At 40.6% G+C, this 24,348-nt stretch overlaps 1 non-coding gene across 1 annotated transcript; it reads right to left on the minus strand.

Moving 5' to 3' along the window:
• Positions 1-23,605: 23,605 nt before the first annotated feature.
• LOC112774409 (small nucleolar RNA R71) lies at positions 23,606-23,709 on the minus strand. Its single transcript, XR_003188901.1, has one exon. It is a non-coding gene; the product is annotated as a small nucleolar RNA R71 (small nucleolar RNA).
• Between the last annotated feature and the right edge of the window lie 639 nt (positions 23,710-24,348).

A 24,348-nucleotide genomic window follows, 5' to 3' on the forward strand; every position in this document is an offset into this window, starting at 1 on the left:
AATAATCCTCTGAGGCGGGTAAAATTTGGCAAGGAATTTGCTCACTAGATCTTCCCAATTGTTGATGCTATCTCTTGGAAACAATTCCAACCATTGAGTAGCTTTGTCTCTGAGGGAAAATGGAAATAACAGTAGCTTGTAGATATCAGGATGTACACCATTGGTTTTGACAGTATCACAAATCCTCAGAAAGGTGGATAAGTGTTGGTTTGGGTCTTCAAGTGGTCCTCCTCCATAGGAGCAGTTGTTTTGAACCAAGGTGATGAGCTGTGGCTTCAGTTCAAAGTTGTTTGCATTAACATTTGGGGTAAGAATGCTACTCCCACAATTTCTAGGATTTGCAAATGCATAGGAAGCCAAAACTCCTGTCTGTGGTGGATTGTTGTTGTTGTTTGCTGCTCCTGCTGGTGGATTTGTTGGGTTTGTTGAGTGTTCCTCCATATCTTGGAATTCTTCTTTTGAATCCTCTTCTCCATCAATGCCTTTCCCTCTTTCTGCTCTTCTCAACCTCCGAAGGGTTCTTTCGTCTTGTTCACAAAAAGTGGGTATAGCTCCCCTAGTTCCTGACATACAACCAAAACATAAAAATCACACAAAACTAGAAAAACCAGGAAAACTCCAGTCTATTGCTAAAGTGAGGTTTTAGTTAGCTTAAGCAAAAATTCAAACAGTTAGTGTGTTAGTCAAAAATTAAAGAAACAGAAAAGAAAAAGTGCTTGATCTAGATTACCACCTCACTTAATCATTGTCAATCTAATCAATCCCCGGCAATGGCGCCAAAAACTTGATGTGTGGAAAACGATCCAACACAAAACTCACCGGCAAGTGTACCGGGTCGCATCAAGTAATAATAACTCACGTGAGTGAGGTCGATGCCATAGGGATTGAAGGATTGAGCAATTTTAGTTTAGTGGTTGATTTAGTCAAACAAACAAGAGTTGATTTGAGTGATTTGTAATTGACAGAAGCTAAATTGCATGAATTGTAAAGGGAGAGGGGTAATTGACAAGAAATTAAAGTGCAGAAGAATTAAAAGAGCTGAAGCTTAAAGTGCAAGTAAAGTAAATTGCAGAAACTTAAATTGCAAGAAATGTAAATAACCAAAACTTAAAATTCAAGAAATGTAAATGGCTTGAATAATAAAAGGATTTGGGGACTGGGAATGCAGAAATTAAACAATCAGAAGTAAATTACAACAAGCAGACGAGTAGAAGATGAATTGAATTGAAGTAGATCTCAAACAGAAAAGCAAATTAGCTTGAAGAAGCATTCAGCAGATGAACTAAAATGAAAATGCAGATCTCAGGAATCAAGAGACTAGAAATCCAAGTCTAGATCTCGCTGCCTTCCTTGATCCAACTCAAAGAACAATTGCAAAGAAATTAAAGATCAAAATAGTAAAGAAACTTGAATTCAGATCACCAAATCTTGAATTATGCAGAGAAAGGAATAAAGAGATCTTAAGAGGAGAGTGAGACAGAATTTCCTCAGTACTTCACACTTAAGACTCAAACAAAGCTTTTCAGAAAACAAAACAAGAAAACCCAGAGAAAGAGAACTCAATTCTCCTTTCCAATTTCTCCAAGATCCATAATCAAAGTAAAAACTCTCAAAATTACAAATGAAAATTCTAAAAGAAGAAAAAGGTCCTTTCTAAATCAAACTAGCTTCTATTTATACACTTCCTTCTAATGATCATTAAGCCTTGAATTTGGGCCATTTGCTTTGATGAAATTGGGTTGAAGATAGCCTTTTTTGATTGCTCTTGGTCTTGAGAAGAAATCCGTTTGCACTATGGACTTTGGAATTATTCACGTTTGAGTCAAAGTTTGAGGCAAACGTTAACTCAAACGTCTTCATGTAATGGCATCATGTAGAACGCTTGTTGCTGTCACTCACGTTTGAGGTCAAACGTGAGCTCAAACATGATCCTCCCCAAGGTAATTTTCAGCCAACGTTTGACCTTACGTTTGAGGCAAACGTTGGCGCAAACGTGGCTTCTCTCCAGGGCACTCCTTAAGCCAACGTTTGACCTCACGTTTGAGGCAAACGTTGGCGCAAACGTTAGCTCCTCCCAGGGTTCTTCTTAAGACAACGTTTGACCTCACGTTTGAGGCAAACATTGGCGCAAATGTTAGCTCCTCCCAGGGTTCTTCTTAAGCCAACATTTGACCTCACGTTTGAGGCAAACGTTGGCGTAAACGTGAGCTTCCTCCAGGGTGGCTTTGCTGTTATCCACGTTTGAGTTCACGTTTGAGGCAAACGTAAACTCAAATGTGATCTTCTCAATGCTTCCTTCATTTCCATTCTTGCCATCCCCTTTCTTCAACCTTCCTCCAAGCCTTTTGGTCACCTATCATCAATCAACAAATGCATCAAAGCTACGCTAAAATCATGAGACTTCTTCTTATCCTTGACATATAACCAATTATAGCACAAAACCTCATGAAAATGCATCAATTTACTCATGGTTGATTGAATCCAAGTACACATGAATTTCTACCCAAATGGCTTACTTGTAACTCAAGAAAGTGTATAAAACCTTTTAAAAACGAAGGAAAAAGACTAGTGAAACTAGGCTAAGATGCCCTGGTATCAGCTCACATTTCCTATTGACTTCTATATTTTGGAGATGCCTCCTAATGACTCAGGAAGACCATCATCCATCCTGCTTGGAAGGTCATTCCTGAAGACTTCAAAGTTCAAATTAGATGCCTTCTCAGGAACTTACTCTTTTGAGATAGATGGCAGAGTAGTGAGCTTCAACTCGGATGAAGCTATGAAGCAACCTCCGGAAGATCATTCCATCTTCCAGTGCGACATCATTGATGAGACTGTAGCTACAGTTCACCAAGAAGAAGTAGAAGAGCTGCACATGGAGCAAGATACAAGTGTGAAGAAACCCCCTGAACACAATGAGGACACTTTGCCATTATCACTAGCTCCAGATGATCAAGTGCCCAGCCATGAGCAGAAAATGGAGTTAAAGTCCCTTCCACCCCACCTCATTATCTTGAGGACAATCAGAAGCTCCCAGTTATCATTTCAAGGGGACTTATATCCCAACAGGAGGAGCAGTTGCTTAGTGTGCTGAGAAGACACAAGAAAGCAATTGGGTGGAGGTTGGCAGATATAGTAGGCATCAGCCCTCAAGTTTGTGAGCACAGGATATTTTTAGAAGAGGGAGTAAGGCCTGTCCGTCAACCTCAAAGGAGACTGAACCCCACCATCTTAGAAGTTGTCAAGAAGGAAGTGACCAGGCTGCTTGAAGTTGATATTAATCTACCCCATCTCAGATAGTGAATGGGTCAGCCCAGTACAAGTGGTGCCCAAAAAGTCTGGAGTCACAACAGTGAAGAATGAGCATGGAGAGCTCATAGCAACTAGAGTGCAGAATTTATGGAGAGTTTGCATTGATTACAGGCGCCTCAACCAAGCTACTCGCAAGGATCATTACCCCTTGCCATTTATTGATCAGATGCTTTATCGCATGTCAGGTAAATCACATTACACTTTTTAGATGGTTATACAGGCTATTTTGAAATTCATATATCTTCTAAAGATCAGGAGAAGACTACTTTCACATGTCCCTTTAGAACGTATGCCTACAAGAGGATGCCTTTTGGCTTACGTAATGCACCGGCTACTTTTCAAAGGTGCATGATGAGTATTTTTTCTGATCTTATTGAGAGTTTTATGGAAGTTTTCATGGATGATTTTAGCGTTTATGGTGATTCTTTTAGTATTTGCTTGGATAGTTTAGCTAGAGTATTAGACAGGTGTGTTAGTTCAAACCCTGTATTAAATTCAGGCTGAGACTCATGCCAGGCTAGTTCTCCTTTATAACTCTAGGCTGAGACTCATACCAGGAAAGATGAGATCCAGATGGGAAGGCCCCTACCGAGTAGAGAAGGTAGAGCCATACGGAGTCTTCCATCTGAGTCATCCTTCAAGTTCCAAATTCATCAAGATCATTGGACATTGCTTAAAGTTGTATCATGGTGAGAAGATGAAGGACAATAAAGAGCTAGAGGTCTTCCTCTTGGAAGATCCACCATCAGAAGCAGATTGAGCTTGTAGACTGTCAAACATAAGGACGTAAAAGCAAAGTGCTAGGTAGGAGACAACCCACCATGGTGTGATCGTTTCTTCTCATTCTTAGTCTATTTTACCTTAATTTTTGCAGTAGTCATTCATAGTTTCTGCATATTTATCTATATGCTGCATTTTGCATTCTGCAAAAAAAATGCACACGACGTCCAAGCGTCGCTGATGCGTACGCGTCATATGTGTGTGCGTGAAAAATAAAAATTAAACAGAGAGTTGGGTAGGAGTGGTGCTGGTGGCGTGCCTGCTGCACAAGCAAGTCCACGCGTACGCGTCCCTCACACGTACGTGTCACTTGCGTTTTCACTAGTCCACGCGTACGCGTCCTCCACGTGTTCGCGTGACCCTGCAAATCGGCGTAAATGGGTGTATAGCCAGAGAGTTATGATGGTGTGGGGATGAAACTGTGCTGGAAGAAAAAGCCCTATCACGCGTACGCGTCCCGCGTACGCGTCATTTTCCCAATATGGCCATCCACGCGTGCGCGTCCCTGACGCGCACGCGTTGAATACAATTTTGTGCACATGTGCGTATTAGACAGAGAGTTGTGCGTGCGTGAGGCTGCCTTAGCGCCAATTGCACAACCCATCTCACGCGTACGCATCCCTGACGCATACGCGTCTCCTGAAAATAGCACGATCCACGCGTACGCGTGATGCACGTGCACGCGTCGCATGCGACGCACCATTTATCCACTTCAATGCCTGATTTCAAATCTCCTCCTACCCCAATCCTAATTCTTTTCAATCCTAATTATTTCTTCATTCTTTCTTTCTTCTTCCTTATTCTTTCTTACTTTCTACTACTTTCTTCTTTCCTTCATCATCTTCTTCATCCAGGTTCTTTTCTTTTTCCCATCTCCTCCTTCATTATTGCATTTATTTATGTTTCTTTCTTCTTTATCTTTCTTTTAGCTTACTTATTTATGGTTTCTCTTTCTTTTCTGTTTGCATTCTTATGTTGGTATTGGATTTTTATTTGGGTATTACCTTATCATCTTGAAGCTTGTGGTTATTATATGGAGTGATTTGACAATTGATACCTTAATTTGGCTCTCATATATATATATTTGGATTATATTATTTTCATTCCTGTTCTATCTTGCTCACCAAGTGTTTGTGAAAAAGCCCTTATGGCACCTTGAACTCTATTTTGCTTTACTCTTTTTACTTGAATGCCTCCTTTTCACAACCCTTGCACTCCACATGTATTTGGGATTATCATTCACAATTGTCATCATACAAATACTCTCTATATTGGCACATTTAATTTTTTATGCTTGATATATGCTTCTCATGCCTATTCTTTGCATGCTTTTACCTCTTGCATCTATTTAATTATGAATTGCCTTATTGCTCTTAATTGATGTCTTACCTACATGTTGTAGTGATGAGAGAACTTTTGCGTGGTCTAGAAATTTACGGATAAATCCTCGTTGCAAGTATAGTTTCTAAACCTTCAAAAGTCCTTTCATACAAACGTTTGGTTGTCACAATTAACAAACCCCTTAAAATTGATAACCGAGTATTTAAACCTCGGGTCGTCTTCTCAAGGAACTGCAAGGAAGTATGTTCTTATTATTGGTTATAAAGGTTGTAATCGGGGTTTAGACGGTGAGAAGCAAGTAATTTAAATGACGAGTGAATTAAATGGCAATTAAAAATAAATAATAACTGTAAAACAACTTTTGGCAAGATAAGGGAAATTAGAAGTCCAACTTAGTTATCCCTCCCAACAATAATGAAAGTTGTATCTTAATTCCACTTAGTTAACCTTATGAAGCAAAGGTAAGTCAAGGGACTAATTAGTTTGACCTTCGAATCCTATTTATTTCCTAGGAAAAAGTTGGGATTATTGAAGTTCAGATCAATTAGCAAGATAACGATTATGAATTGTGCTGAGTTCGATAATGTTGAGTCACTGATTTCTTAACCAAGACCAAAAGGGGAAAAAGTAAATTGCTAGAATAATAAAAGTGTCCTTAGATAGGAAGCAATGGCAACTTAAATCAAAGAGAACAATCATAAACTGAAAATACCTCAAATAATCATTAATTCAAATCATAACATGGAAAGGATTCATAAGCCAGTTGGGCAACATCTATAGATACGAATAAAAGCATTAAAGTGAAAGTAGCATAGAAACATAAATTAAAATAAATATTAAACCTGGATCGAGAGTCACTCTTAAAAACTAAGAGAAGTCCTAAATCCTAATCCTAATCCTAAGAGAGAGAGGAGAGAACCTCTCTCAAACTAAATCTAAATCATGGAAAGTAGTAAAAATGTGAGCTCTCTCTGAATGAATGCATTCCTCCACTTTATAACCTCTAATCTATGCTTTCTGTACTTGGATCTGGGCCAAAAAGGGCTTCAGAAATCGCTGGGGGCATATTCTGTAAATTATGATACGTGGCCTCTATCACGCGTCCGCGTGGGTCACGCGGTCGCGTCATCTAGAGCTTTTCCTTTCCACGCGGTCGCGTCAGTCACGCGTCCGCGTCATGGGTGTTCTACTCAAGGCGCGCGGTCGCTTCAGTCATGCGGCCGCGTCGCTGCTTCTTTGCTTATGGCACGCGATCGCGTCATCCATGCGATCGTGTGGATACCAGTTTCCTTAAAGCTCCGTTTTTCCTTCTCCTTCCATTTTTGTATGTTTCCTTTTTCATCCTTTAAGTCATTCAGCCTTAGGAAACCTGAAGCTACTGAACACACTAATCACGGCATCGAATGGAAATAAAGGTAATTAAAATAATTAATTTTTTAAAGCTTAGGAAACATGTTTTTCACAATATGACATAATAAGGAAGGGAAAGTAAAACCATGCAATTAATGTGAATAAGTAGGTGAAGAGTTGAATAAATCACTCTAATTAAGCACAAAAGAACTCATGAAATATGGGTTTATCAACCTCCCCACACTTAAACACTAGCATGTCCTCATGCTAAATCCAAGGTAAATAATTAAGGTTAAAGTGATGGAATGTTATGAAATGCAACCTATGCTAAATGCATCTACCTAATGAGTCATGCAATTCTAATTCATCCACTTATATATAAAGCCTACATGAAGTCAAATAAAAACTTTCACATTCTCAAGGAGATATATATATACATATATGGCTAACCCTCAAATAATAAAGCATTTTTTTTTTTGCAAATGAGATGAGAGAAAAAAACTTGCAAGACAATCAGAGATAAATGTTAATGAGCTTTTGAACCCTCACTAGATTTTGTGTTTTCTCTCTAATCACTCAGTGTTTATTGGGTTAATCACTCTATTCCTCTTTTTATTCTTCCTTTCTATAACCTTATTTTTCGTCTAACCAATCAACAATTATAGAACATAGTCATACCAAAACTCACGAGGTCTTTAATTAAGGTTGTAATGGGGTCAAGGCAAAGGGTAAGGATATATGTATAAGGCTAAGTGAGCTAATAAGTGAATCCTTAATTAGACTAAGATCTCACCTAACATACATAATTAGTAAAACAATGCTTCTTTACTTATTCTCCCTATTTTCTCGCTTTTGATGTCACATGCTCATGTTTCAATTCTTGTTTTTATCCCATGTGCATTGCTTTTTATTTTGCATTGGGGAGTTCTTTTTGCATCCCCTTATTTACATGCTTGAAAACTAACTTTTTTTTTTTGAATACACATGGTAATTTTAATTAATTTGAATTTTCATGAGCCTGCTTCCCAAAATTTTGAGTTGCTTTATTCTTTTTAATTTTTCCACCTTTTGTCTTTATCAACTATGTTCCCAATAAGTTTCCCACATTTTATTCTATTTATAATTTTCTATCTTAAGCTAACCAAGGATTCACTTGGGATTTTCTTTTTTTTTCTGCTTAAGGCTAGTAATTTGGCTAAAATAGAATAAGGGGGTAAGTGAGCTAAAATCAAATGATGGCCTCAATCATTATTTTGAGATGTACCTATATTCTATAATCGGACATATAGACTAAAACAAAGTAAAGAACACCAGAATAAGAAAGAAGGTTGGAACACACAGGAATAAAAATTATGGTTTGAATGTAACCATACAGTTAAGCTCAAAACTCACAGGCTATGTGTTATCTAGCTGAAAAATCATTTATCACTTATGTATGTCATGCAGGTTTAGTTAAAAATTCTCATTATTCTCTTAAAAAGTAATTTAAGGTAGCCTTTGAAGTTTTAATGTTTCTCCTTGATGAAATGTTGTCAGTTTAACTACATCATGTAATGCTATATATACAAGGTTTTATGGATCTAAATCTATTATGTTCAAGTTCCTAGCTTACACTTTTTTTTTATATTTGTCAATTTAAACTAAACTATAACTAAGCTATCTTATGTAAAAAGGGTAAACTATACTAATTGATCCACTAATAAGTTAGAATTGCAAACTAAACTAAATAACTAAAATGAACTAAATAACTAAAATATGAACAAAAAATGCAAAATGCAGAAAATAGAGTAAAATACACAAGTAGTAATGTATAAGTACTCAGAAAATAACAATAAAATAAAAAGAGAAAAATACAGAAAAATATCCAAAATAAAAGAAAAAGTATGTAGTAGTTCACCAAAATAAACGCCAGAGATGGCGACCTCCCCACACTTAAAATGAAGCATCGTCCCCGATGCTCAATCAAGCCGGGTGTGAAGGAGTGTCATCACTGGTAGGGATGGTAGCTGGGGTCTCTGTGGCGGTGGTGGGCTGAGAGTCTGGCTGCAGTAGAGGGGGGACTGACTGGATCGGGATCTTCGGATCTGCAGCCTCAAGCTGATGTGGGGCCTCCTGCTGTGGTGTAGCGTGCTCGGTGCCTGCCTGCCTGCTGATGAGTCTCTGCCTGGGAATGAGGCTCCTCCTCGTGCTCATCCTCCTCCTCCTCTGATGGCTCTGATGGTGTGTCGGGCTCGGAGGGGATGTCGGCACCCTGTCTGATCATCAGCTTCAGATGGGAATAGCGTCGCCTGCTGCGGCGCTCCAATCTCTCATCCCGGTGCCTGTTACGGCGCTCCATCTGATCAAACTGGCGGAATAGACGGTGCACGAGGTGATAAACCGGCTCAGAGGCGGGTGAAGGTGCAGTGGTGGCAGCAGGGGCAGCTGTGGATGAAGAGGATACAGCAGACGGAGGGGCTGTCTCATCAGTAGTAGTGACAGGTGGTGGTCTGTAGCCCAAAGTAAGGAAGTTCCTGCTGTGAGGTATGATCTTCCTGCAGTCCGCTGCTGGTGGTCGCTCATCGGCATCCTCCCAAGGCACATCAGCCTGACGGCCTAGCCGTGTAACCAGATAAGGAAAGGGGAGGGTGCCTCGGACGTGGACCCTGGCCATATAATGCCGGATAAAACGAGGCAAGTACAGGTCCTTACCCTCCAGTACACACCAAAGGAGGGTGATCATGGCAGCCGGGATCTCAGTCTCATGAGTACTCGGCATCACATAGTTGCTCAAGATCTGATGCCATAGCCGAGCCTCATCATTCAAGTACACTCTCTTGATCCCTCTAGGCATAGTGGTGTCCTGACCCATCTCCCAAGGAACAGCAGGGTCGAGAGCTATCCGTACCTTCACAGCATCCCAATCAAACCGCATCTGGCCCATGTCCTCCTCAGCCTGTGCATAACCATCTGGCTAATCAGACTTGGCTGGGAGCTGGAGAATGGTCTCTATGGCCTCCTCAGTGACCAGAATTTGCTTTCCCCTCTGGTTCACTGCATCTAGGGTAGTAAGGTAGTAGTTGCAATAGAATTCCCGTACCCAAGATGCATTGACCTCTGTCAGTGGTCTCTCTAAAAAGAACCAGCCCCTTTGCTTGATTTGCTCAGTGGTGTATTGCTGGAGGGCTTCTGGAATCTTCAAGGTACGTTCCAGGTATAGATTTCTGGAGTTTGCAAAAGTCGGGTACTTCAGCTCACAGTACCGGTTTGCAAATTTTATAGGATCAGTCGAAGGGAGCAGCTGGTCAGCTTTTTCCTGCTGTGTGAAGTTCTTCTCCCGCCATGAGGAATCGTGCATTAGAGCAATGATGGACTGGGAGGAATCTCCTCGCTTGCGCTTGCTAGTAGCCTTGCCTTTGCCTTTCCTTTGTGAGGCAGACATCCTGAAAAATAGAAAACCAGGAATTGGATAAAATAGGAAAGCAAATAGGCAATTTAAACAAAGGAAACTCAAAGCGGTAAGGGAGAAATAGAATAAGGAAAATGAGTAATTGAAATGTGATTGAATTAATGTTAAATGGAATGAAAAAAAATCAATATGCCATAGTGAGAAAGTTAGAGGAAGTGAAAGTGATCAGAAAAGAGATCAAGAGGGTTAGGATGGTAAAAAGAAATTAGTAAATTAAAATTAGTGAGTTAGGAAAGTAAGTGGCATAGAAAAAATTCCATATAACAAGGATTCACAGGTAAGAATAGAAGTACTCATAATCGAATAAAGAAAACAGGGTGATGCTAATTCGAATAGAAATAAAGAAATCAGAAATTGGAATCAGTGAATCACAAATGCAGGTTATGAACCAGGAAATCAAAGAGGACAAGAAAGTGGCCCTAGCATTCATGAAATGGTTTGGGGGAAGCAGAGTAAAACAGAGTTGCCAAACCAAAACAAGAATGAAAACAATGTTAAAAAAAATTTGGGCAGCATTCCGGCTAAAATTGGATTGTCCCAGAAAATAAACAGCAATCGTATCAGTTCATATGAATTAAAAGAAATCAAGCTGCATGTACAGAGATATAAAATAAACATAAAAACTCAATGTAAACAGTAGCAACATACAAGAAAGCAGCATATGAATCATGATTATAGCAGCAACAGATTTGCACATAGAATAAAACAGAAGTAAGAACAGTGCAAGTAAACAGACCTAGATCCACTAACCACAGCCTAAGCTACCTAACAACCTAAAAATTCACTACAACATGCAAGTCTAGCTATCCTAATCATGAACATAAACAGAATAAAAAATATAGAAAAGTGACGAACGGATAAAAAGGGTTGCGTGTTGCGGAACCTGGTAAGCGGAAGGGGTGGAACAGGGAAGAAGGTGGCTGCGGCGGCGTCCGGCGCGGTGGTGGTGCACGGCGTCGCGGTGGCGGCTGAGGGGGCAGTGGCGGAGGGAGGGCGGTGATTGTTGCTGGCTGAAGGGGGTGGGTGGCAGAGAGGGGGGCGCGGCTGAATGGCCGGCGGTGGCTGGGCGGTGCTCGCGGAGGTGGCTGTGGTGGAGAGGGGAGGAGAGAGGAAGAAGGAAGAAGAGAGAGGGGAGGGGGTGGTACGGCGGCGGCATCTGGGCGGCGGCGGCGTCAGGGAGGTGGCATGATGGCTGGCCGGCGGTGGCTAGGGGAAGAAGAACAGAGAAGGAGAAGAGGGTTGGGGGTGAAGGGGGCTGCGCGACTAATAGGGTTCGCGTGGCTGGGGGGTTATGTTTTCGAATCCACGCGGCCGTGTGGGGCACGCGGTTGAGTGGTTGGGGTGAAAATGGGGGAGACGCAATCGCGTGGGGCGCGCGATCGCATGAGAGGGGGGAAAGAGGGGTGACGCGATCGCGTGGGTTGCGCGATCGCGTCGCTGGAATTCGTGCTAAACGCACGACTCCAGCACCGTTTCAGCGCAACTCTCTGTCTCCTTTTGTGGTGATATGCAATCCATGCGACGCGATCGCGTCGCTCACGCGGTCGCGTGGGATTGGTATTGGGTAAGTGACGCGATTGCATGGGGCATGCGATCGCGTGGGCCAATTTGTGCGAAATGCACAAGAGCCGCACGATTCCAGCCCAACTTTCTGTTCGTTGGATCCTTACGCCGATATATATATCACGCGGCCGCGTGGGTCACGCGGTCGCATGGGTGGTGTTTTTCGCGATATGACGCGATCGCATGGGACATGCGGTCGCGTCGTGCAAGCCATTTTTTTTTTAACTAAAAAATGCAGGATGCAGTGATTAACATGAATGCTATGCATGATTCCAGGTTAATGTTAAAATAAAAAAAAGGGTAAATTGAAAATAATAAACAAGAAATAGATTGAGAAAGAAGCGACCATACCATGGTGGGTTGTCTCCCACCTAGCACTTTTAGTTAAAGTCCTTAAGTTGGACATTGGAAGAGTATCCTGTTATGGTGCCTTATGTTTAAATTCGTCCAAAAATTTCCACCAGTGCTTGGAATGCCAATAGCCTCCGGGGTCCCAAACTAGGCATGTAAAGCTTCTGAGCAGCTTCAAGCAGATATTCAGCCTCCCGGGATGACGAATGTCAGAATATAATCCATGATCCCAAGCTGTGTTTTTAGATCCGCCTCCGTTTTGATTTGTATGTTTCCATTCGGGCGGGTTAAAAAGTAGAATCTCACCGTGGTGACCAAATGTTCTCCGTGATCCATGCAATTGAGCATGATACCAATCCGTGTACTTCGAGGTGAAGCGTGGAACCTTATTGAACCTGGTGCACCAGTTCTGAGTACGAGCTAATTCCCTCTTACTCTTAAAGCCGCAGAGTGCTCTAAGTTGGCCATCTGTTTCAAGCAAACCATATTTAAGTGAATAAGTAAAATTATAAGTTAAGGATTGTACCCACTTGAAGCTTGTATTAGGTGGTAATGGCCTTGGGATAGGTGTTTTTGGTGGTTCTGCAAGTTCCGTTTCCTTGTGCTCTTCTGTGAATTCTTCCACTTGCAAAGATCTTCAATTGTATCTGCATCCTGGTCAAAGTCTTCTATGTCTTCCTCATCACTCGAGTCATAGATTGGAGGTTGAGAGAAATCTACCTCCGCATCATCTTCATATTCACTTGGAGAAAATTCTTCGATCTCAGAGAATTCACTTGCGGACGCAAGTTCATCATTAGGAGAACTAGACTTGTGACTATCATCATCAAGGAAATTTGCTTCTTGGATTATTTCGTCTGATTCTTCGTAAACGACTTGCCTTGGAGATAGTACGGTATCCTCCTTAGCATCAATTGTAGCATCTTGGACGAAGTTTTCCTCAATTCTGGATTCCCAAGGAAGTTCAGCATCTCCTAAATCTTCAACCAACTCTTCTTCTTGAACAATGACAGCTTCTTCCACTTGTTCCAGTACGAATTCATTCTCTGTCTTATTCACTGGAGTCTCTAGTATTTCTTTCATGCTACGCTCTTCATCGGGCTGTCCACATGGAGCTGTGGTTGATCCTTGTATATTTGAGCGCCTAGTGGCCCATTGAATTAGTGCTTGCTCCAGTTGTTGAATGGTTGTTTGAAATTTAATTACTGTTTCTTTTAGGCGATCCTCTGCTTCGCGGTTTGCCAGACTTGGACATGATACAAAGGAAAGTGGTGATGATTGGGAACGATTGGATTGGTATTGGGGTAAGGAAGGATCATATGATGGCGAATGGTGAAGAGAAGCTTGTGAGTGTGGTGGTTCGAGGTTATGTTGAAAGGATGGTTCATATGCACGGGGTAGGGCTTGTTGGTAGTTACAAGGTTGTCTACCATGTCTTTCAGCTGGGTATGCATGGTAGAATGGTCTTTGTCCAGGATATCTCGGAGGGTGTTGCTGCCAAAAGGGTTGATTAGATCCTCTTGGTTCCATCCATCCTTGATTGGTCTGACCTTGATGCACATTCCTGCTGTAACTTCTATTTCCTTTAACAATATTAGAACCAAACTCAAAGCGAGAGGGGTGAGAGTTCATAGTAGCAAATAAAGATAAAAAGGAAAAACAAAAATAAATAAACAAGAAAAAGAAAAATATTTACAATAACCAATAATAAGGCACACGTTAGCAGTTCCCCGGCAACGGCGCCATTTTGATGAGAGAACTTTTGCGTGGTCTAGAAATTTGCGGATAAATCCTCGTTGCAAGTATAGTTTCTAAACCTTCAAAAGTCCTTTCATACAAACGTTTGGTTGTCACAAGTAACAAACCGCTTAAAATTGATAACCGAGTATTTAAACCTCGGGTCATCTTCTCAAGGAACTGCAAGGAAGTATGTTCTTATTATTGGTTATAAAGGTTGTAATCGGGGTTTAGAAGGTGAGAAGCAAGTAATTTAAATGACGAGTGAATTAAATGGCAATTAAAAATAAATAATAACTGTAAAACAACTTTTGGCAAGATAAGGGAAATTAGAAGTCCAACTTAGTTATCCCTCTCAACAATAATGAAAGTTGTATCTTAATTCCACTTAGTTAACCTTATGAAGCAAAGGTAAGTCAAGGGACTAATTAGTTTGACCTTCGAATCCTATTTATCTCCTAGGAAAAAGTTGGGATTATTGAAGTTCAGATCAATTAGCAAGATAACGATTATCAATTGTGCTGAGTTCGATAATATTGAGTCACTGATTTCTTAACCAAGACCAAAAGGGGAAAAAGTAAATTGCTGGAATAATAAAAGTGTCTTTAGATAGGAAGCAATGGCAACTTAAATCAAAGAGAAAAATCATAAACTGAAAATACCTCAAATAATCATTAATTCAAATCATAACATGGAAAAGGGTTCATAAGCCAGTTAGGCAACATCTGTAGATACGAATAAAAGCATTAAAGTGAAAGTACCATAGAAACATAAATTAAAATAAATATTAAACCTGGATCGAGAGTCACTCTTAAAAACTAAGAGAAGTCCTAAATCCTAATCCTAATCCTAAGAGAGAGAGGAGAGAACCTCTCTCAAACTAAATCTAAATCATGGAAAGTAGTAAAAATGTGAGCTCTCTCTGAATGGATGCATTCCTCCACTTTATAACCTCTAATCTATGCTTTCTGTACTTGGATCTGGGCCAAAAAGGGCTTCAGAAATCGCTGGGGGCGTATTCTGTAAATTATGATACGTGGCCTCTGTCACGCGTCCGCGTGGGTCACGCGGTCGCGTCATCTGGAGCTTTTCCTTTCCATGCGGTCGTGTCAGTCACGCGTCCGCGTCGTGGGTGTTCTACTCAAGGCGCGCGGTCGCGTCAGTCATGCGACCGCGTCATTGCTTCTTTGCTTCTGGCACGCGATCGCGTCGTCCATGCGATCGCGTGGATACCAGTTTCCTTAAAGCTCCATTTTGCCTTCTCCTTCCATTTTTGTATGTTTCCTTTTTCATCCTTTAAGTCATTCAGCCTTAGGAAACCTGAAGCTACTCAACACACTAATCACGGCATCGAATGGAAATAAAGGTAATTAAAATAATTAATTTTTTAAAGCTTAGGAAACATGTTTTTCACAATATGACATAATAAGGAAGGGAAAGTAAAACCATGCAATTAATGTGAATAAGTTGGTTAAGAGTTGAATAAATCACTCTAATTAAGCACAAAAGAACTCATGAAATATGGGTTTATCATGTAGCTACCATGTATTTGAGCTAACATCTTTCCTTTGGCATTCATTATCACTTGGAATTTTCCCCCTTCCGGTTTTGGTTATCTATATTTCACATTCCTCCTTTTTCTTCTTCCTTAGGCATGGGTACCAAGAAAGAAAAAGAGAAGGCCACTAACAAGCCATCGGCTAGGAGTGGAACCAAGAGAACACAGGCAAAGGCACTTCCATCTACCAGTGTCAAGCCGCCAACAAAGTGGGTGAAAATGATCATTAAGGTTGATGAATCAGAGAAAGCCTTTCCCGCCCGAGACTCCACACGGTTTGCTAACTGTTATTGCGAACAGATGTTCCCCATCCTAGCTGAGAGGAACTACAACAATGAGCATCTACTTATTGTCCCAACACACTTTTTTGATTTTGTGGAGCCCCGAATAGAGAAGAGACAGTGGAGATTTTTGAGGAGACAGCCGCGAGAGGCCAACCTATCATGGGTAGTTGAATTCTACTCAAACTTCTACTCACCTACTCTGCAGACTGTCTTCGTCCATTAGCAGCATGTCCTTGTCTCCGAAAGTGCCATACAGAGAGTACTGAACCTTCCACCTAGTCCAGAAGGATAGGATGCATATCAAGAAGCATCTCGTAAGCGCGAGATGTATCAGTTTGACTGGGATAGCGTACTTGGATTTATAGCCCAACCTGGCAGCAAGTGGATCTATGGGCAGCATCATTCAAAACCCAAGAGCATCTCAGCCCAGTCACTCACCCTGGAGGCTCGCGTGTGGGCACAGATTATGTCCCACTATGTCTTTCCGAGCACTAACGAGTCAACCTTCACAGCAGACATGACTGTTTTCATTTGGTGTTTCCTGACAGAGCAACCCCTCAACCTGCCAAGACACATCCAGCAAGCAATGGGACATGTACAGATTGCGAGTAACATGCCTTTCCTCGCCTTGGTTTCAGATTTAGTCTCTGCAGCAGGTGTGTCCTCTCAGGCAGGCGACATGAAGGTCATCATCTCTAGAGCCGACCAGTATATCCTGAACGGGAAGTACATCAGGCAGCCAGTTCCCTCTGCGAGCTGGCCTGCAGGTCCATCTTTGGATACTCCTCCTTCTTCTACTCCACCATCATCCGCACCACCAGCACCGTCCATCAATCAGCTGTTCCTACAGATCCTTGAGAGGTTCGACCGGCATGACCAGCAAATGGAGCAATTTGAGCGCTGTACCAAGCGCAGATATAACTATCTGAAGGAACTCATAGCTGGTACTCACCCACCTCCAGAACAGAAGGACACCCCAGACTCTCCTTCATCCAGTAGGACAGGCAGCCAAGGTGAACCAGACACTGGAGGTGACGCTTCCAGCCCTCCCTTGCTCCTTACTAATGGCACAGAAGACCGTGCCAAGCCTTAAGTGTGGAAAGGTCAGTCCTTGCTTCCGGAGGTAATTTTTCTCTCTTAACACCAACATTTGACTTTTTCTTTTGTTAAATAGGATAGATTGCATGATAATAATTGTTTGCATGTATGTTTTATTTGTTTGAAGACTGTGATCTGGAACATGAATTATAGCTAAGAACACACAACCTGTGAGATTTGAGATTAATTACATGGTTATATTATTTAACCATAATATTTTATTCTTGTGTGTTTTCTTCTCTGTGATTGTAATCTATATTTTGTTCTATTCTATGTGTCCATTGTTTAGTATACTTACATGCTTGCATATGATTGAGGCCATCATTTGTTATTATCTCACTTATCCCAAATAGCCTACCCTTTCAATTACCTTTGTTTGCCACTTTGAGCCTTTTAATCCCCCTTCTGTTTTATATTTTACCACATCACTAGCCTTAAGCAGAAAAACAATTAATTACCCCAAGTGAATCTTGTTAGCTTAAGTTAGAGATTGTGTGTCAATTAAGTGTGGGGAACTGTGGGAACCTGGGTTGATGAAAGTGTACAGTGTTCTATTGACAAAATATTGGAAATTTGGGTACCTACTCATGTGAGACTAGAAAAATTAAAAACTCATGTGCATTGATATGTTATGTTTGTTTTTTTTTTTTAAATATTCAAATAAATAAATAAGGGGACAAAATTACTCCAATGTTAAGTTTAGTAAAAGATCAATGCATATGTGATAAAAATTAAAGAAATATTTGGTACATGAGTATGTGATACAAAAGTGGGAATTATAGGTAGCTAGGCATGAATTTAGAGTTACATAGACTGTGTGTGTGTGTTAGGTGAGATCTTAGGTTAGTCAAAGATTCATATTATAGATCACTTGGCCATACATATATCTTCACCCTTACCTTAGCCCCATTACAACCTTGAAAAGATCTCGTGATGTTTGCATTGATATACTAAATTTTGTTGATTGGTTAGATGAAGAACAAAGTTTAAAAAGCATGAATAGAGAAGAGTAGAGTGATTAACCCTAAACACTTGAGAGATTGGAGTGATATACACTACCAGTGAGGGTTCAATCTTGATTTTATGTCCCTGCTTGCATGAGCTATCTTCTTACAAGTTTACTTGTCTTTTATTGTGTGATTTAAATTAGTGAAATCTGATTTGTTTTTGTCTTGAAGAACTTATTTGCTTTTAACCAAGTAGACAGAATCATCACAGCATATAATTGCATTCATAGGTTGCATCTCATGAGTCTTACTTTCCCCCATTCATTCCTTTTATCTCCTTGAGTTTAGCATGAGGACATGCTAATATTTAAGTGTGGGGAGGTTGATAAACCACTATTTTATGGTTCATCTTATGCTTAATTGAGTGGTTTTTATCAAGTCTCTGCACACTTATTCATACAATTGCATGATTTTACAATTCATTCCCAATTTTTACACTTAAATTGTATGTTTTTAATTCTCCTTTATACCATTCGATGTCGTGATCTGTGCGTTAAGTGTTTTCAGGCTTTATAGGGCAAGAATGTCTTGGAGGATGGAGAGGAAGCTTGCAAAAATGGAAGGAGCACAAGAAATAAAGGAGACAACCAGCGAGGAGCGACGCGCACGCATGGCTCACGCGTGCGCGTGACTCGGAGTTCGCACGGTGACGCGTGCGCGTTCCTGATGCGTGCGCATTCCAGACGCGTACGCCTGACAAGAAAAATTCCCAAACAACGCGCACACGTGACATGCGCTACCTGCAGAAATCGCAGAAAACACTGGGGCGATTTTGGGCCGAGTTTGGACCCAGTTTTTGGCCCAGAAACATAGACTAGAGCTAGGGGACCAGCAAAGACTCAACACACATTCTCATTAACATAGTTTTTAGTTTTAGATTGGAATCTTAGAGAGAAATCAATCTTCTTCTAGGTTTCCTTTACAGTCATAGTTTTTATAGTTTTATGCTTTTGCTTTGGATATTGAGAAGAATCATTACCTCCGTTGAAGTTTTCATTATTCTAGTTTGCTTTCTTATCCATTTACTCTTTTGATTACTTATTAACTTTGCTCAGCTATGTATGTTGCATTTTGGGGTTTATTAATGCAAAGAACTATTTTTACCTTTAATTAATTTTCAGTTGTTATTTTACTTAATTTATCATGTCTTCTTCTTATATTTCTGTGAACGTTATATTCATGTCAATGGAGTAGACTCCCAACTAGATTTGGGGGTTGATTAAAAGGAGACCCTTGAGTTGAAATGCTCAAGTGATTAGTTAAATTGGAAGTTGTTGGCTAACTCTCTAGGCACTAACGCTAATCCTTCCCAAGGGAGAGGATTAGGACTTGTGAATAAGAGCTAGCTCAATCACTTGACTTTCCTATATTTAGTAAGGGTTAACTAAGTAAAAATTCCAATTAATCATACTTGAGAAAATTCCAACAAGGATAGAACTTCCAATTAATCATTCCCCCAGTCAAGGCTTTTTAATCATACTTGATACTATACTTGAGAAAATTCCAATAAGGATAGAACTTCCAATTAATCATTCTCCCAGTCAAGGCTTTTTAATTAATTATATAAATTTTCTTTTAAATTTCGCTGCTTTAATTTACAATTATTTATGTTTTTGTTCTCTAACTCTCAAAATTTCTCGGAAAACTCCTGATCAATAAAATAGCACCCTTTTATCAACTCGTTGGAGACGACCTGGGATTCTTACTCCCAGTATTTTTATTCTAATTTTGTGACAACCCTTCTAAATTGATAAGCGGATTTTTGTCGGTTAAGAACTGTACTTACAACGCTGTTCTTACTATAATTTCTTAATTGGTTGATTTCTGCCCGCATCATCCATCCTCTTCTTCCATAGTTAGGATTGGTAGAACTCAAAAAGCAAAGCTTTTACAACATCAAACTTAAGAGTTTTGCTCATCCTCGAGCAAAGTAGAGTAGAAGAAGGTGGGGTAGGTGGAGCTTCTGTGGGACCTACAGGTCCTGAGAGGCTAGAAAATCCAGTTTCCCTGCTCTTGCACTGGCATTTAAATGCCCAGGGACTACTCACTGGCTGGCATTCAATGCCAGCAATGCTCCCCTCTTGCAGGTTGAACGCCCAGTGAGGACTTCCTCACTGGCGTTCAACTTTGACAGTTATTTCGGAGTATTCTGTTTTTACTGCTGTGAATTCTGTCTCTTGACTGATACACATGATCATGACTCTGAAAGAAAAACAAAACAAAAATAAATAAGTTTGAGTAAAGTTGGGTTGCCTCCCAACAAGTGCTCTTTTAAAGTCACTAGCTTGACCTTTAGCTCCTTACGGAGGTGAGTATGGGCTCAGATTTTTGCCCGCTATAGTGAATTTTCTACTCTCATGAATGAGCTCTACATGCTCTAAAGATAGGACGCGGTTCACTGTATGTAGTAGGACTAGATTCTTAGTGAAGACAACTCTCATGCCAGGTGAGAGGCCTTCAGTTGGGACATTCTTGTCTCTCCAGTCTTTAGGTACTTTCTTCTTGGTACCTTTGTGCTTAGAGCTTGTTGAAGGCTACCCAATACCAAACTTAAAATTGATGTCTAGGGGATATTGATGCCAAGGCATCTTAGGCGAGTTTTCACTAGCATTTTTCTGTTAGTTTTAGTTGTTTTATGCACTTTCTTGAGCTTAAAGTAACCAAGAATGGTTAAATGAATAACAAAGCAATGAACCATCCAAACAGTATGATTTTTATGCAAATTTCATGAGTTTTTAGTTATATTACTTGAATGCTATGAATGGAAGATTCTCATGAAAATTTGCAAGACTTTGATGCAGTTGTTTGGATGATTTCAGGAAAGAAGAGGCTAGGCAAGGAAGCAACAAAAATCAATAAAGGAAGCTTGAATATCACATGTGGAGTTTAAGTTCCAGTTTAAGCTTAAACTGGAACTTAAACGGCCAAAATCATGAAAGCTGAGGAAAGGGTGAAAGTGGCGTTTAACCTCCAGTTTAACCTTAAACTGGAAGTTAAACGCCAGAAATGGGAAATGCACCAGGGAGCCATTTCCACGTTTAAGCTCCAGTTTAACCTTAAACTGGAGCTTAAACGTGTTCGACCAAGTTTTCTCCTCCAGGGTTGCTTTCTCCATTTCCACGTTTAAGCTCCAGTTTAACCTTAAACTGGAGCTTAAACGTGTTCGACCTCCAGGGGTTGCTTTCTCCGCTTCCACGTTTAAGCTCCAGTTTAACCTTAAACTGGAGCTTAAACGTGTTTGACCTCCAGGGCTACCTTTCTCTGCTTCCACGTTTAAGCTCCAGTTTAACCTTAAACTGGAGCTTAAACGTGTTCGACCTCCAAGATGGCTTTCTCTATTTCCACGTTTAAGCTCCAGTTTAACCTTAAACTGGAGCTTAAACGTGTTCGACCTCCAGGATGGCTTTCTCTATCTCCACGTTTAAGCTTCAGTTTAACCTTAAACTGAAGCTTAAACGTGTTCGACTACGTTACCCTCCAGAGCTACCTTCTTCCATTTCCACGTTTAAGCTTTAGTTTAACCTTAAACTGAAGCTTAAACGTGCTTCCACAAAAGGCATCACTGGAAGTGTCTGGCGTTTAAGCTGCAGTTTAAGCTTAAACTGCAACTTAAACGCCACTCTTGGAAAAGGTTTCTGGGCCAAAAATATTGCAGTTTAAGTTAGCATTTGAGCACAAACATTAACTTAAACTTACTCTGGTATGAAACCCAATTGAATATCATGGTTTATGGGATTGGGCCTGAAGGATTGATGAGTCTGGAATTTCAATTTGTTGAGACATGTGTCATTACTTGATTATCACTAAGTTGGCTCAATGAATGTTACAGAATTTGGATTAGCAGCCTCATCAAGATTATGGATCATAAACCCAAAGCAAAAGGAAAGCAGGGAGAGGCCTCAAAGCCCAAGAAACACAACAGAAGCTCAATGAAGAAAGTGTATAAATAGGATGGAATTTAAGTTAGAGGGACTTTTCTTTTACCTTTTGATTTTTGGAAGTTTTCATACTTTTGTAATTGAATTCAGAGCTATGACTCACTAAACCCCCTTTCATTGGGTTAGGGAGCTCTATTGTAATTCAATGAATCAATAATAGTTTTATCTTCTTCTTCAATCTTTTCTCTTGAATTTTGTTAGAAAGCTTCTCGATCTAATTCCATTGGGTAGTTGTCTTGGGAAAGAAACTACCCATAATTGGAATCCTTCGGAACCTTGGGAAAGGAATGGAGGATTCATGCTAGAGAAGCTTTCTCACAGTGAATTGGATTGGGGTTTGGATGGATATTGTGACATGTAATCCTACCAAATTGTGGTTCATGAAACTGTGTGGTATAATCAGTGATCGAGCATCATCTCTTCTTATGAACATTTAAGCCAAGGGATTGGAAATTTGTTTATTTTTAGAGAGAATTGGTGAGCCAAGGGATTGGGATCCAATCATATAAGATTGCCAAGCAAAAATTCAATGAACGCATTGGTTGAGGAAGAGATAAAAATGTTTTGATTCGGAGATCTCAATATCTCCTAAAACCCAATGAATTCCCCATCTCCGATTTCCACTTTCTCTTTACATTCTGCAATTCAATTCATGCAATCACCCCTATTCCCTTTTAATTTCAGCAATTTAGCTTCTCGCTCTTTAATTCATGCAATTTAAGATTCCGCAATTTCAATTTCTTGCCATTTACGTTTCCCGCCAATTTTACATTCCGCAACTCTCATCTAATTCTTGATTCCGCTCAACTAGACACACTTCTAATACGAATTGCTCATTCAACCAATCCTTGTGGGATTCGACCTCACTCTAGTGTGAGTTTTTACTTGACGATAACCGGTGCACTTGCCGGAAGGAATTTTGCCGATTGTGCAATTTCCTAAATCGTAGCATAACTAGTTTATGTGCATCAAGTTTATGGCGCCGTTGCCGGGGATTGGTTTTCGATTGACAATTCTCAAATTGGAAGTTAACTAGATTGAGCATTTTTCTTGCTTTGTTAATTCAGTTCAAGTTACTTGTTGAATTTCAATTTCTGCACTCTATTACATGCTTTCTTTCTTTATGCTTTTAATTTCAAGCAACTAACTCACTGACTCACTAACTATTTGAATTAATTCCTCAACTGCTCTAACCATACTCTTCCATTAACCAAGAGTATTTCACTTGTTTGGTGCCTGTGCTGTGTTCTTGTATGACAGGTAGGAGAGGAGAGACATCAACCCCTCCATATACCGAACCAGAGAGGACCCTTCATAGACTTAGAAGGGAAGCAAGAGGGAAGAGAATACTGAGAGAAGAGGAATCTGAAGGAGAATCTGAGGACAATTTTGAGGAAGCTTTAGATCTCAACATGGATAGAGAAGTTCACAACCATGAGAGGGATGATGGAAACAATGCCATTCCTGAGAGGAGGGTTCTTGGTTCATACATAAACCCAACCTCTGGGAATTGTGGTAGCAGCATTCAGAAACCAACCATTCAGGCCAACAATTTTGAGCTCAAACCACAGCTAATATCACTTGTGGAGAATCATTGTTCATTTGGTGGGAGTGCTAATGAAGACCCAAACCAACATCTCACAAAATTCCTGAGAATTTGCGACACTGTGAAGTCTAATGGAGTCCAGGAAGATGCCTATAAACTGCTTTTGTTCCCATTTTCACTTAGGGACAAGGCAGCTAAGTGGCTGGAATCATTCCCAAGGGGGAGCCTAACAACCTGGGATGAGGTGGAAAGCAAGTTTCTGGCACGTTTCTACCCCCCACAAAAGGTCAATAGGCTTCGATCTGAGGTTCAGACTTTTAGACAACAAGATGGTGAAACTCTCTACGAGGCATGGGAGAGGTTCAAGGATTTGACAAGGAAATGCCCACTAGACATGTTCCATGACTGGGTGCAATTGCACATTTTCTATGATGGACTTTCTTATGAATCAAGGAAGGCTGTAGACCATTCATCAGGAGGTTCATTGAACAGGAAAAAGACTGTGGAAGAAGCCATTGAAGTGATTGAGACAGTGGCTGAGAATGAGTACTACTATGCATCAGAGAGACACAACACTAAGGGAGTCATGGAGCTGAACCATGTTGATACAATTCTAGCCCAAAACAAGGTGTTTGCCAAGCAACTAGCAGAGCTCACCAGGAAATTAGAAACAAAGCAAGTGGCTGCAATACACACACAAGATCAAGAGGAAGCAAGCACTGAAGGAGGTGATTGGGAAGAGGCCAATTATGTAGGAAATCAACAAAGGCAACCATATGATCCACATTCCAACACTTACAACCCAGGCTGGAAAAACCACCCAAACTTTGGGTGGGGAAACCAGCAAAACCAACATAACAAGTCCACATACCAAAACTCCAACCAAAGATCGTATCAAGCCACACAAAACACTTACTCCCAACCATCATATCATGGCCAAAATAGTCAACCTACCCAACCTAATCCGAACCAACAATTTCAAGATCAATTGAACAGGATAGAAGGAAGACTGGCAAACATGGGTCAGGACGTAAG

This window comes from Arachis hypogaea, chromosome 18 (genome assembly GCF_003086295.3).
Source record: "Arachis hypogaea cultivar Tifrunner chromosome 18, arahy.Tifrunner.gnm2.J5K5, whole genome shotgun sequence".
Classification (NCBI taxonomy): Eukaryota; Viridiplantae; Streptophyta; class Magnoliopsida; order Fabales; family Fabaceae; genus Arachis; species Arachis hypogaea.